The sequence below is a fragment of the Netta rufina genome (assembly GCF_964035555.1).
Source record: "Netta rufina genome assembly, chromosome: 7".
NCBI lineage: Eukaryota > Metazoa > Chordata > Aves > Anseriformes > Anatidae > Netta > Netta rufina.
Window position 1 is genome coordinate 22,340,811 of NC_140130.1, and position 14,519 is coordinate 22,355,329.

The following is a 14,519-nucleotide window of genomic DNA, read 5'->3' on the forward strand; positions in this document are numbered from 1 at the left end:
CATCACATGCTAACATCACAAAGTGCGTTAGTCTTAAAACATTAGTCCTAAAAAAACTCCCAGTTTAGGCCACTTCAGTCCAAAGTATTTTTAGAATATAGCAACAATACTTCCTTCAGAATGATTTTTAAAGTGTCTTCAAAATGTGCATTTTTATTATACTCATTCATAGCTGCTGAACAGAGGAAACAAAGTAACTGTAACCACACATGCATATGTATACAAATATGCACACACCAACCACATGTTCATCAAGAAAGTCAAATTTATTGTAGATACTCAACATCCTTACATGTCATCTGTCTGAAATTAGTAACAAAATCATCATAGGTATGATCAGAACTAGTACAATTAAGGTCAAAATAGTCCAATAAAATTAACTTAAAAAAATATAAAAATATGGAAGTAAAGATAAAAGGAAGAAGAATCTATACATACGTGTGTGTGTAACCGTGAAAGCCAGCACCACAGGTGGGCAGATCCCATTCCAGCTAACATTTATCTTCAGTACATGTTTGGAATATAATGAGTGACTCACATAAAACCCAGGGGTTTATTTCTGATCCTTTTTTTCTTGGACGTTACACAGAATGTGCAATTATGAACATTCCATCTCTTAAATCAAATCCATTTTAATTCAGGTTCTGTGACAAAAGGTCTATTAAATATTTCTATTTTTAAAATCTCTAAAATATTTATTAGAAAAGAACCATCCCTGTCATATCCAAAGTTTGTGGTTTTTTTTTTTTTTTTTTTTAATATATTACCCTTAATATCTTGAGCTAACCACTCAAACTTTCAATATATCTTCAACTTCTATGCTCCCAGCCCAATCATACTTTTCCAACTTTCTCTACAGTCCCATTGAATTTCACTCTGATCTGCTTTGTTCCAAAGCTACAATTCAAGCTTTATTTGTGGCTGACAGAATATAAATCTAGCGCTTTCTCTCACATCTCTCTGTTCCAGCCCAGTTAGCTTTCTCTTCTGGCTGCAACTACTGTTTAACAATCATCCATGGAGGAACAGGTTCCAAGTGTTTTTTTAGATGAGCAATCTAGAATAGTTTTTAGCATTAGAAAGGGCCTGTTCAGACAGAGTGCTCAAAGACTGGCAGCCATGTAAAATTAAGAATATTCTTTACATAGGCCATTAGGTTTTCATCAGTTTAAAAATGTCAAACTCTCCCTCTTCCCCAAGGCAATTAATAACACCGAAAACACTAAAATGGCTTCTGTCAGATTCATTAGCCTTGACGAATCCATTCCAGCTCCAGCATATTATCCCATCTTTCTATTACATCACCAAGAGAACTCCAAATATTCTTTTCAAACACCACTTTTAGTGACAAAAAATAATTGCTAATTCCTCTTAAAAATAAAAAAATGCACCTTATAGCATTGCTGAGGTTTGGATGGAAAAGATGCACAGATTTATCAAGATTGTTGTCCTGTCAGTGTGGTTATCAATTTGGACATGTTTGCTGAACATGCTCATGCTAAAGTTAAGGGGAATGTGATCATTGACTTTAATAACAGTACTCCCAATCCTGTGATCACCCATCTTTTGAGTTGCATAAGAATACACAAATGAAGTTCTCAGGCATTTAAAATAGGCACTATTTTGCCATATGTAATGCCATCCAGATTCATTATAAATGCAACAGTCCGTTGCCATACAAACATGAAAAGGGAGGGTTTACGTACCAAGGTATAACTGCCATATATTCACAAATTATGGCATTAGACTATTCAAAAGCAATGCTATCATTATTTTTAATAATAAATAATAAAATTGTATATAATAAATAATAGTAAATAATATAATAATTTTATATAATATAAATAATAAATAATAATAATATGTAAATCAATAAAAATGTATTTTTTAACTGTTTCTTTCGGGAGAGTGAGTTATGGAATCACCTCTTATTTATTGAGTAAGTGGAGACCTGATTCATCTTTATTTTATTTTTATTTTTGAAGAGAAGCACTTAAATTGATGTGACCTTGATTTATCCTTCCCAGTCAAATATATGCGGCTTGTAGGGAAGCTGGATATTGGAAGGTCAGAATTCACATACAGAGAACATACAAGTCATATGTTCTTGTAATCCACTGTCCTGGATATGTTCTTGCTCTACTAGTCACTCAGTGTAAAGACAAAATTCTGCATGATGTTGCCTGCCTACTTGAGGTATCATGTATCTTAACCTTTTATTTAAAATTAACATGAAAGACACTCAGCACAGAAACTTTTTTCAGCCTTCACTTGCATATTCCACTGGAATCTTATGTTGCAAACTGAAACTTGTGCCAACTTTCAGCTTCAGCAAGCCATTGTACATCCAGATATTCACATTAGAAGTTTAAAATGGCAATTATAATAATACAATACTTCCATATTTTTAGGGGTCTATAAGCAGCAACTCAAAGCCAAATAGCCCTACACCCCTGCAGGCAGTCTTAATCAGCATAATACATGTATGTGATTGAAAAAAGGTTGATTCAGCAATACAAAAGTTTGTAACCAAAACTCCCTTTCCCTAAATGAGGCTTTTTTTCCAACATACTTTATCCTCACTCCCACAAAGTCCAAAACATTAAAAATAAAGGTTCTATAAAAAGCTCTGTGTGTCACAATACAAATAAAACATTTCCAAAACAAAACAAACAACAACAAAAGCATATTGAGGCACCTTTGCAAAACGATCGATACCTCTAAATGAAATAGAAAGTTCCTTTCATGCTGTTTAAGACACCAGCTAAGAGAAAACTCTGGTGTAAGCTGGTGGAAATAAAGTGTCCCAGAGCTTCACAAGCATTATAATCTGCTGTTTTGAAAATATATTAAAAGATTGTTGGTATATTGAGTCAACTCAGATTGAGTTGAAACAATAAATATCCTCTGAGATACAGCAGTGCTACATAATTCATTAATCTATTTGCCTGCCATTAATATAAAATTAAAATAAATAAATAAATAAAATCTTACAGACATGATCCACAGTTCTACTGAAGTGAAACTTGCATGGGTTTTTTATTGGAACAGTTTTTAAATATATATATTTATTATACCAAATTATGCATAAAGTTGATAAAATATTGCAAAAAACAATCCTTGTACACATTAACATTTCAGACTAGTCTATCTTACAATAACTACAGACTTCATGTGGCTTTCAGAGGAAAGCCTTAATGGATTACATTTCAGAAATCATACCTCAAGGCTAAAAGGGATCAGATCACCTTTTGTATTCAACATCAAAGGCAAAAGATTGACAAGTGTGTTCATGTAATAATTTTTTTCTAAAATTCAAAGTTGCCTGCTCTATTTATCTGTCTGAACAAAATATATCACTTAATAGAGGTTTAATTCTGCAATCCAAGTCTGGTTTTGAGAGAAAGATAAAATACATATCAGCTAGCTAAATCGGGTAATCAACAAATAAATAATACTAATTAGAAATTAGAAAAGTCATGAGAATGCTCCTTCACACACAGTAAGTGTGTGAAGTCTCCTTACAGTAAGTAAGGAAACTTACTACACTCAGAGAGAACACATGTGAACAACCTCTCCTATTCATAAAGTAGGAACTGTCAGACCTCACTCCAGATGTTGTTATGGTCTTCTGTGGATACAGCCCTTAAACAAAATTTCATACATCAGCTTATATCAAAATGTAACATTTCCAAGTTTTGTGATGTTTTCGCTGTGTATTAGATGGCCTAGGACTCATGACTAAAGCATAAATACTTTCTATATCCCAACTGCTAACCATCAATTTAACCGCCAGTCTCCTGAGAAAATTAAATCCCTTTCTTTACAGATACATAATTACCAGAAGTACAGATACCAAAACTGAGAATTCCTCTAGCATGTCTGTTCTAAGAGAAGCTGTTCAGCATTGCTCTGAACAGTCTCTCTCTTTTTTTTCCTTTTTTTTTTTTTTTTTTTTCTTTTTTGTGCAGAATAGGTTTTCTTTACTGGTGATGTAAGTGACTGACTGAAAATAGAAAGCCTAGCAAAGCTGAAGTAAGCATTGTGTATTAAAAATCACAAAGCACACGACACTAGCTTTGGGACACAACTAGGATGGTTTCTGTACAGAAGCACAGAACCTCTTTGAAGAAAAACTGAAAGAATCAGTTGTACCTTTCGTAAAAATCCAAAGAAAGGTTCACCCCAAACTAAAAATAATATCTATTTCAAGGCACTGTACATGAATTAGAATGGATTGACTATTTGTTGTGATTAAAAGAAACAAAATGAACCTGAGATTAGAAGATGAAAAATAAGAATCTAAGGAAAATTTGACCAATCTTCTAACTCTGAAGGAGTATTCTTAATGAACCTCAGGCGTACCCAAAGTTATGTATAATCACCAGCATGTAAAAATTAACATGGTGGGTACTAGTGACACTGTGACACTAGTGACACTGATCAATTTAAATCGACCTCTCCAGACTTCTGATATGTAAAATGGAAGGTGAAAACTTCATTCATTCAAAACTACAACTTTTTACATAGGTGATCAAGTGTTGTATCATAATAGAGATCCTAATAGAAAGACTGTAACTTGAAAGCAAATGGTTCAAGAATTTGTTAGAAAATAGGATTAAATATGGTAAAAGTTATTTCCCAGCCTTGGCATCCAGCAGGGAGCCTCACTGGTGCCTGGATAAGCAGAGAAAAGCCTTGTACACAGACCTTGATATCTCTCCAGTAAAGTCATATTTGTAGTGAAGGACATTGATAGAGATTCTCAAAAAAGTGTGCTGGGGAAGACTAGGGGGGGAGGTTAGGGGAGGTAGACAGAAAACACAGCACAGCCTTTCAGGACAAGAAGTCCTCTCCCAGATTTACATTTTCCAAACCATTGACGTATGTGAAAGAAAACAGATGATAAATTTTCATTCTCAGCGTACATTTAAAGCCAACACTTCAATTATTACTATCAGTCCTGTAGTTCACTGCACTCCCATTTTTACCTCCCCCAACTTATGAATGATACTTTCCAAGTTTTCAGCAGTTTTACAAAACAGTGCTTTTTGTGCACCCAGTCTGCAGGTGCAGCAAAGACCTTGGCAAGGGGCAAACTGATTATCACTTGTGAAAACAGTTACACCGTATTGTTCATACTTCAAGGTCTTGAGCAAAGAATAAATTCGCATGAAAATGAAGTTATTGCAGTTCAAGCATCAGACAGCTAACCAGGTAAGTCTTGCTCTTGCTTACAGAAATGATTTTAAAATATTTTGCAATTTATTAACATTTTTTCTGTCTTGCATTTTTGAGCAATTCTAATAGGTATTTCTGCAACTTTTAAATCACAGACACTTAAGGATTGTGCTGTAATTCTGATTTCTTAAAGCAAATACACTGTATTGTTACTGACTTGTAATTCATCTTCACATCACTTATACAGAGATGACTTGATTTTTTCTTTCTGAGAGCTCTATGATTTTTATATATATTTCAAAATAGGAAATTACACTGATGAATTTTTACCATGCTAAATAGTTTAAGTCCCTGCTTAATCATATGCATTCATGTTGGTTGTTTCATGCTTTAACTTCTGTTCTAGACTGAACTAGTTTTTAACAGGCTTATAATATTGAGTTGCAAGAAAAAGCATTGTGCTATGTATATATATATTACTTTTTAATCTATACATTTATATTGCAGGTTTACTCTTTATACTCTTGACACAAGCAGAATTGATCTTGATTCAGCTCGTTGTTCCTTTTTCCTATGCATATACTTCTTTGAGAATTGGATCTAAAGAAGCATAAGGCATGGGAAAATGGGGCGACTGAGGTACTTCACCATTCATTCCAAACAGCATTGTCAAGACGACTACAGAGAACAGACATACGAAGAACTGAAAGGTTAATTTATGAAACTCTCACTTAACCATCAAAAACTGAACAAAAGATACTGGTGTTATTTACTCTGTTTGTACAGTAATGTTTGAATTTTTCTTACTTCATTTTGATTTAATTTTTTATGGGAAAATTATTTTAATCATCTATTCAACTATAATATTTAATGTACTGCCTGGTGAAAAGTTCCATCTAAAGTATATGCATTGCTGGGAAGCTACTTCTGTAATCCTTATCCCTATAAACCTCCAATTGAAAGTGCAGGGAAAGTAGTCACAGAGATTACAAAAGTGCAGCTCTGAACCTATATCTCAGTTGCTGGGAGCCAGTCTTCACTGAACTCAGTGCCGACTCAGACATGCAAGGCCCAGTCATGCAAATGTTACCCCAAGGAGGTGTCTGCAATGTACTAGTTATTCTTAGGACCTGATCTTATAAGATTCTAAGTACCTCTTCATGATTGTTAGCTTGTGTTGAATTACAAATTCTTATCTTGTAAAAGCAGACATTTAGTTAACAGTAAATCAAATAATAAACATGCTAATTTTTTTCTTCTCTTTCTTTTATCCACAGGTGTCTTTGAAGAGGAACTGTAGAAGTTATTTACTCCCCATGCCCCCCCATTAACATTAAACATTTCTTAATATTTCTGTCCAACTACTTTTGTTTAGCATAAATAGAAATTAATCATATCAGCTCTGAGAAAAGTATTGTTATGAAACAATGTAACTGTACGTACCACTTATCAAATAAAAATCTAATATTTCAGACACAGATCAAAAGTTTGTGTTATACTACATCCCAAATTCTAACAAAGTTTATAAAATTAAATGCTTAGAAAAAACAATACATTACAAGCCGTTTTTCTCTGTTGTTATTATTATTACTTACTATTCCAGCTTAAATTGCCATTTTAACAAGCTACCATTTACTTTGTCTAACACTACTATCAGAGTACAATTCTATTTACATGTCACTTTTTCTTGCTTAAACTAAAAGACAATAAAAAGAGCATACACAACTGTATTTTTATTCAATGACTCCATATCAAGGTTTGTGGTAAAGGGGGTTGGGGTAAAGGGATTTTTGCTTTAACAAAACTCCTTTGAACAAATATACTTTATTCTGTTTTTCTTTTCTCACGTAAGTTTTGGGAAATGGGGAGAACAGGACATTGGGGAAGCGGGGACGACATGGGAAAGGGGGGGTGGGGAGGGGGGGAAAGGGGGAAGGTACACACTACTTCCACCTGCAGATAAGAATAAAAGACCTATACTACTAAAATAAAGTCAGGTATGAATCAAGACACTGATAAGCACTGACACTATACCAGTTATATGAAGAGTGAAGCACTAAATCCCCAAAGACTCCCAGCCTTTTGATTATTTATTATTCCAGATAATTTCAAATGTACCTCCAATAAAAAAGCAAACTAATAAAATTCACCAGCTTATGGTTTTGAAGTAACTTTGTATTCAATTTTTTCCCCAGAGATGGGTTATCAGCAGAAACATAAGAATATTATAATTCTATATTAAAGAAATCACTAAAAATAAAAGGCTTCGGTTGCATTACAATAAAGACAACATTTTTCATACAATGACTAGAGTGTAACCATGCCGGGCTTCACGTTAACATGATGTACAAATGCTCCTCTGTATTCTGTAACAGGCAATGGATTTTTTTTTTTTTCATTTTAACTCATCTGAACCAAGATTTCTTTCAAGATTCTGTGTTGTGATTTTGAACTAGATAAATAATATATACTGTATATACAAATTGATAGCATCAGTTTGTACGTACATTTGATACTTGAAGCTAATTTAAAATACTGGAGATCCCAACTCTAAAATCAGATGTACAAGCAAAGGACTTTACAGAAGCAAAGAGTTTGAATATGGAAATTATTTATAAATAGCAATAAAATTATAAAAATAAATTACCAAAATTATCAGTTCAATAAACAATGTCAATGTATACACACCCTTGATATCAAGAGAAATTACAGTAAGGACAGATGTACTGCTCTATGTGCAAGAGTATGTGCTAGTCATCATTTCTGACAATAAATACATGACATAGATTGCATGGCACCAAATACAGTGTGCACACACGCACAAACAAAAGTCAAATCATGAACACTTAGAATAATAACTTCATTCCAAGCTTCTTTAGAATAAATTTTCAATTTGGAAAAAAAAAAATAATAATAATAATAATTCATTATACCAAACAGCTTTATTTTTGTTTTCACAAACAGAATGTTTCAGCAGTATTAAGTCTTTAATAGTAATAAAACTAATATTGTAGTTAAAGTAACTATATAGCACAGTACCTGTAGGAACACCTGGTAAAAACCACATCTTTAAGAATAAAATAACAGCAACCTTTAGTAGTTTCTGAGTATTTCAGACTGTTTTCTAAATGCTGACACCCCCAGGAACAAATACTCTCACTTAAAAAAGTGCTTAAAAATATTTTTTAAACCTATTGTATATTAGTACAGTAAGTATAAGTATTATGAAACTATTCCACTGTCTCCAAATAAAGAATTTAATCTAAGTTACAATGTCTATATTTTTAATAATTCATGGCCAACTAAAATTTTCTATTTGTTATGATGTTACACTCTTCAACCACTCACAGCTTAAAAGCTGTGAAAAGGATAAAAGGGGAACTTCTCAGTCCCCCTTTTCCTGCCCCTATAGCCTCTTCCTGAATTTGCACTGCCTATAGCAGTTTTGAAACACTTCCATGGGTGACTTTAGCCTAGCAATGCAGAAGGTTTTTGTTTGTTTGTTTTGTTTTGTTTTGTTTTTCCTGGACTGCTTTCCCTTATTTTGGTGGGTTAAGCATGATTCAGACCTCCTCCAACAGAGGAGTCCAGTCCTAGCAAAAGTTGAAGAGCAGGAATGTGCAACCAGAAGATGAAAAGTGAAGTGCAGAAGCACTATAAGTAATTAGGTAAGGTTGTTTACTGTTGTGGAACTGTTCTGTAAGCAAGGAGCACAAATACTTCAGACAAATCAACTGGAAGCAGAAACTAGATTTTCTGAAGAAGGAATGTTGCTAGAGAAATACAATGGTGGTGATAATACCACTTCAAAACAAGTCTCTGGGATCTGACAGCGTATGACTTCTCAATTAATCCTGTTCAGTTTTCAGGTAGTAGAAAAAAAGCTAATCTTTAGCTCTTTAGTACATTTTGCCACTTACAATTAACTTTTTTTTTTAAATCATCCTTTCTTTACCTTATGTATAACTGGATTGAGAGACACTGATTAATATTTTGTGGCTTATTTATATTTGAAGTATTTTAATATAAAAAACAATCTAACAAAAGCCCTTTCAGAGGTCAGTCTAAATTAAACTTATTACAAAATTTTTCATTATCACTGTATGCAACAGTCTTACAAGATACAGGAATCAATGTCTTTTTCAGAAATCATTCTGTCATATTTGGTAAAAATGAGCATTATGTGACCATTGTTCTGCAATTCCCATGATTCCCTATTCCTGCCTTTGCTTTACCTTATCTGTCCTTTAAACTAGATCAGAGAACCAACCTGCACAGAAAAAAAAAAAAGAGACCAATTTTTTTTTTTTTCAAGCAAATCAATTAACTGATCTGATTTGTTTCGTACCTGCTAAACCAGCTGCATCAATATAATTGAGGAAGAGAAGCAGAAGCCACTACCATTGGAAACATTGTAATTTGAGGGAGGAAAAAAAGTACTTGCATTTTCTCTGTACTCAATTTCTCTAACACACTATTGCCCATGAAAGATTTGCCCTAGAGAAAAGTGCCAAGACTTAGCAAGAGGGAAATATGTTTATCTTAGCTGTTTTCAAAAACTCACTGGCATGTATAGATTTACCTACAGTGATAAAGGTAGTGATTACAGGTTGTGAGACAGACTAGCTGTCAGTTCTGGCATGACAGTGGGAAAGCAATAAGGAATCATGCTCTGTATTTCTGAATATTGTAATTTGCTATTAAGAAAAAAAAAAAACACTAACAACATACTGTGCCATGAACTTTTAGTTTCATTTTTAACTGAAACCAAAGCTAAGTCCTCAAATTCACATTCTAGCATCCACATAAAACTTTTTTCCTTTGTTGGTTCAAGGTACCAAGAAATCATTACTACCTGTAAACAAGAAAGGTTCTGTATGAAGAACTGAGCAGATCACTGGTGAAAATGAAGTCCCATAGCCCTTCCCCCTCTTTCCTCTCCCTCTTCCTGCTTACCTTGCACCAATTCAGGACAGTTTTCTGACACTTAGTGAACTCTTACCAAAATCAAACAGAAAGATGAAAATTCTTGGTTTAAAAAAAATAAAAAAATCTTCAAACATTTTTTCTCTGTTAATTTATCTTTTTCACCAAAACGCGGTTAAATAAGAATATTGTGTGTGTGTGTGTGTGTGTATGTGTTCGCACACGGAAACAAGATTACCCCTACACGCTACCTAAAAAAAAAAAATCTCAATTTTTGGACTAATCTGTTTTTTTACTGTATCAAACAAATGCTGTAATAATTTAATTAATGAGCTCTTACAGCTTTCAACGGCTGGTGTTGACATGCAGCATAAAAGCATGTGGCTGCATAGAAATATTAGGTTTATATCTGCCCTGTTCCTCTTGAAAATTGTTTACACTTTCAAAAGTCCCAAGTGAACTCCCATAGAAAGCCAGGTCAAAATAATCAGACTTCACACAGTGTCCAGAGACAACCTGTTGAGAATTCAGCTTTCTCCAAAGACTTTCCCTTGCTACGGTATGCTACAGCTGGAAACTGCACGGGCTGGGCAGTATTTTTCCCACCACTGCTCCCCAGACCAGTACAAGTTTCTCCCGCGTTCTTAGCGCTCCCCCTGCTGACAGATGAAATAGATGTATTAAGAAATATTAAGAAATGCAGACAGAGAATACCATCAGAAACAGCATGGCGAACCAGAAGCGACTTGGCTTGCAAAAGCAGAAGTGGAGTAAAAAAAAAAAAAAAAAAAAAAAAGCTGGGTTTTTATGAAGCATATGGAAAGACAAGAGCTGCTGCTGGGAGGGAAAACTGTTAGGCCATTTAGTCGTTTCTATCTTCTCCTGTTTCTGTAATGTAACCCTCCTCAGAACTTGGAATGACAATAATTACTCCTACTACCAAAATGTAGTGAACTTTGATACACATATGCATCGTCGTGTGTTTTTTTGTTTGTTTGTTTTAAAAACGTTAAATCTTAATTCCATCTCATAAGACACATACGCTACAATACAGTCTGAATTTAACCTTCATAGTACTATGAATTATTTGGGGAGAAATCCCCCATAGGATTCCTCCTCCTTTCTGTAGGATCAAGCTTTACCAGAGTGGATATGAAGAACTATACACCAAGTGAAGGGAAAGCAGAAAGAGAAGAAGAAATTTTAATTACATGTCAAACAATTTATTTATTCTGTCAGGCTCAGATTTTCTGATGGGTCAGTTTTAAAACAAATATCCTTGCACTTTTGTCCTTTTGTGTGTGTGTTTCCCCAGTAATTTGGAGAGGGGGGGGATTATTCAGATTATGCACTATTTGAATTTTAATTCTAAATAAGTAGTGTTTTTCCATTAGAAGTCCTTTTCCCGTTATCCATTTACACAAGAAAACCATTACCCACTATGACAGGGATCTTGATAATGATAATCAACTATCCCCTTTCAGGAGCAAAATACACTATTAAAACTAAGCTGTAACTTAACTGTTACTTAACTATTGCTAAATCACAGATATATAGAGAGTACATAACAAATGGAAGTGCATGCTTTTAATCTGTTAGCATATTCTACTTTGAGTACTGTGAAATGCAACAAAGTGACATAATTCAGCACCATCATAAAAGGTCTTGCACAGTGCAAACAAGTGACCTTCATTTAGATAAAGTACAAGAGCAAAGAGTAGGTGATATATTGCAGGGCCAAAATAACCTAATCAGAACATATCCAAAAGAGCTGGCAAAGAGGAAGCCATAAAAGTGAAAATAACCTTCAAAAATTGTGACTTATTTACCAGTGAGTTACACATGCATCTCCACATCACTCCTACAAAATAGTAACTCTGGAAATTATGATATCAAGCCAAAAAGTATTGTTATTTCCTCTTCCTAGAGCTTTGCTAAAGAAAAATATTCTATATTTATACCATTGCAACAGACAGGCTTTTACTTTGAAATAGTTGAGAAGTATAAACATTGCTTTTAAAACATTCTTTTAACAAGCACAGATTGAAAACACGTTTCTGCAATACACAAAAATACCATATATACAAGTTCTCTTCTCATAAATAATCTGTAATATTTTTATTTGCTTTTTTGAACATACCGAAATATGGAGCTGATGTTTCAGAGAGCTTTCCTGTTGATTCACAAAATATTTAACAGGTGTTGTGACAGACATTAGTTGATATGATGGTTATCCACTGGCAAAAGGGGAAAAATTCCCTTCCCTTTCCCAAATACAAATATATTTGTATTCCCTAAAGTATCATTTTTTGCCAGCTTTATTTCCTGAAATAGCAAAACAGTGCAAAATGAACAAAATTCAGAGCATAGGAGGCAGCTGGATTGAGATGGAAATGATCATCTTTCACTGATCAGTGGCAACTAGATACATTTAACTTGATTGAAAAACTGAATGCTAACAGCTAATCATTGGGTGGGTGTCTAAATAGTTGTTTTTGTTTTCCTCTATCTAAGAAGCGCTTTATAGTCATTAATATTGAATTACATCTACAGTTTTATCACATAGTATCATAAAATCCTTCTACAGAAACATGAACATAGATATTTAACAGGTATCAACTTTTTAAAACAACTACTTACTTGAATTTCTACTGTAATCCAACTCTGAGTATCACCATTAATGACCTAAAGTATCTATGCTTCTTACCTAACTGTCTCCATCTGGAAAAAAAAAATGATAATAATAGGTCCGACTCTAAAGACACTAGCATTTATCTATAAAAAGTAACAACAGTACTCACTACTAAAAGAACGGGAATTAATGGGAATTATCCCATTTCTTTCTCTGTTCAAGTCATGGAGCTCATCCAGATTTTTAGTGAGTGGCTCTAGCTCTCATGGTTGTTAAAAAGCCATTTGATTTTTATTTTTCTCTTCTCTTTGTTTCCTTCTAGTTTGGAAACCTAAATGGTCTCCTCGATGGATAGGGGAAACACGTGGGAAAAAGCATAGAAGGAATAAATCCTTTGTTTGCCTCAAGTTAGGTTCTGTAGCTAAGTTAAACCATCATAACAACACTCAATACATGAACATTAACCTTTAAAAATGTAATTATTTTAGACATACGTTTTCTTGGGTTTACCACAGATATGCTGTCTTCTACATTTGTTGAAGTCCCTGTTCAGTGTTTTGTTCTAATACTGCAGAGGTGAGTGGTCTGCCAAAACAAAACAACAACAACAACAAAAGTTACAAAAATAAATAAATAAATAAATAAATAAAGCTATAATAACAGCTGAAGGAAATACAGCAGAAATGTCTTACAGACAATCATGTCACAGAAAATATTTTTTTAAACATTAAATTATAAATAGGAGAACACTATGCAATTTTTATAGTGCAGTTAGATGACAATACAGGAAAGGTGGCTCATTATGACATCTACTTCTGTTTACAATAAATATGTCAGCATTTAAAACATAGGCAAGCCACAACAGCCACTTTAATTTTATGTCAGCACATGGCTTTCTGCTAACAGTTATATCAACACAAAAATATTGTTGCCAATTCATTTTATTGCATCCAAGAAGCAACATGGTATGTCTATGCTGTCCTGTTTACAATCATAAAATAAAAATATTAGTATTGTTTTAAAAGAAATTGCATTAAATGCAAAAATATTATCAGCAGGAAAAAAATACAGGAGTAATTCTGACTTAAATGAAAGTCTTTATTACCAGCAGATTAAACACATGAGATTTCCCCCACCCCTTCCAAAAATATGTTCATTAAGAGCTGGGCAATATCAAAATACCTATTCCTAACCTCTTAAGTACTAAGGCAAACTACATAAACAACATCAGAGGACCTAAAGAGAAATTATAGAAAGGTTTTCTTAAGTGGTTCAGTGCCACGGAAAAGAGATGTGAGGAATCAGCAGAAGCCTTACCATCGCATGAATCTAAAACATCACTCTACTACAAAAAATATTGTATTGATTTACTGTGAGTTTTGAAACTAAAGCTTTTCTCCTGAAAGCTATAAAACCAATTGTTCCAATCTAGTTAGGTGATAAGAAGATCAATGACTGAAGGATCAAAACAACAACAGGAAAAAGAAAACACTAAACCCCATATTGACACTAAAATGCAAATTTAAAAACTCTCATCATAGTGGCACTCCCTTTGCTGTTCTTCTACTAAAATAAGCTCAATAATAATTAACGTGTAGAAACAATAACATAATAAAGGAATGATGCTTTACTGGTCCTTCTGATTAGATGTTATCTGTAACACTAAGTACGTTGTAACCATTCACTTAAGAAGTTGCCTATATTTTTATCCTTTTTCCAAAGTTTATTTTTTTCTGGGTTAATGTGTAGAATTCTAAGCAGGACAGTAAGCTCTCTGATC